Below are 2,235 nucleotides of genomic sequence, written 5' to 3' on the forward strand. Positions count from 1 at the left end.
TAACTTACTACATGCTTACGTGGCAACAGTAATTATGTTTAGATTATTAAGAGGATTGGAGACATCATTTCTCTGATATATTTGGAAATAAAGAAATGTTTGTCAGCATCATTTTTGAATAGCCACAAGTAATGAACACTTCGTGATTTCTTGTCGCTATAATGTTTACCAAAATCAAGCTGTCATATTGCCTGGATATGAAGACATGAGCAATGTTTATAGAAATATGTTTTGCGACATTAGACTGTACAGTATTGTTCTGTATGGTTGTGAAACTTTGAGAAAGGAACAGAGATTAAGGGTGTTCTTAGGAAAATATTTGGTGCTAAAAGGGATGAAGTTACAGGAGAATGGAGAAAGTTACACAACGCAGAACTGCACGCATTGTATTCTTCACCTGACATAATTAGGAACATTAAATCCAGACGTTTGAGATGGGCAGGGGATGTAATACGTATGGACGAATCCAGAAATACATATAGAGTGTTAGTTGGGAGGCCGGAGGGAAAAATACCTTTGGAAAGGCCGAGACGTAGATGGGAGGATAATATTAAAATGGATTTGAGGGAGATGGGACATGATGATAGAGACTGGATTAATCTTGCACAGTATAGGGACCGATGGCGGGCTTATATGAGGGCGGCAACGAACCTGCGGGTTCCTTATAAGCCATTTGTTAAGTTAAGACTGTACAGTGTAATGCAGAAGTTCTACATGCAGAAACTACTTTAAATATATAAATGAAATGTATGTATAAAATTTCAAATGTCGTAAATTGTAATAAATGTTTAAAATTCTCTCTTTTTGACATGTTTTACCCTCTTTGTCGACAGGGTCGTACATTTTGCGTACTATCCGCGGATTGGATCGTACGATCGTACAAGATATCAACAGTATCGTACATGTACGATCTAGATCGTACGGTTGGCAACAATGCGTATTGTGAACTTACGAAGCATGTAAACAACAATAACAAATACGAAAAAAATAGACGATCGTCCAAAAAAAAAAATATATATATATTTTGCAAGTATCTTATAAATCCAAAATATATTTCAATGTTCTTATTTCTTTTTGAGCTGGATTTATTTTATTTTATTTTATTCGGTTATTTTACGACGCTATATCAACATCTAAGCTTATTTAGCGTCTGAATGAAATGAAGGTGATAATGCCGATGAAATGAGTCCGGGGTCCAGCACCGAAAGTGCTCGTATTGGGTTGAGGGAAAACTCCGGAAAAAAACCTCAACCAGTTAACTTGCCCCGTCCGGAATTCGAACCCGGGCCACCTGATTTCGCGGCAAGATGCGCTGATCGTTACTCCACAGATGTGGACTTTGAGCTGGACAGCCCTGGATTAAACTATCACAAATACAGCAGTTTATGGAAAATCGCAATGTTCCCGAGCAAAGTGGGAGGTTTACGAAGAAGTGCACCGCTTGGCTGAGAATGGGTCAACGAGAAGAGCAGACATTATAGCCATCGATCGCCGGAATCAAAGAAGCCTCATTCTTGACCCCACTGTCCGTTTCGAGAAGGATGATCAACAAGCCAATAACGTTAACAATGAAAAGAAGTCTATTTACAACCCATGTATTCCTCACTTCAGTGAGAGATACAAAATGAATATTAATACATGGGAAGTGAAAGGACTTCTTTTTGGCGCTAGGGGAACTTCATTTAAGTTAACCAAAACCATTCTCTTTTCTCTTAAATTTTCTAATGAGGTCATTAACAAAATTTGTCTAATGGTATTGAGAGATTCATTATCCATTTTACACAGTCACTTGTATAATAGTATGTAATTTTTTTTCACTTCATCTCATTACTCTTCAATATATTTTCATCTCATGTTTCTCCGAACTCAAATTGTACTTTATTTTTAAATTTATCATTGTTCCGTATTCTTTCCGCAATCATATTGTATTTTTCATTTAACCTCTGCTTTGTATTCTGGATCCTAGTGGTCAGCCGTAGATTTCGGCCAGATGTCCCAAATTGTGGAATTTGTTGTAAGTGCGTAGGTAGTTAGTAATACTGGAGGAAGTGCTTATACCTTTAACAATGCTCAAGTTTATAAACTCAGCGAATCATGACGTTGTACGATATTATCTAGTGACTATCTGATATTCAAATAACAATAATATATATACATATACGATTGTAAAATCGTTAAAAGATTGATATGAATAAGATTGCGATAATAACGATACATATAAACTGTGGATTTCCG

This window comes from Periplaneta americana, chromosome 1 (assembly GCF_040183065.1).
Source record: "Periplaneta americana isolate PAMFEO1 chromosome 1, P.americana_PAMFEO1_priV1, whole genome shotgun sequence".
In the NCBI taxonomy this organism is placed as follows: domain Eukaryota; kingdom Metazoa; phylum Arthropoda; class Insecta; order Blattodea; family Blattidae; genus Periplaneta; species Periplaneta americana.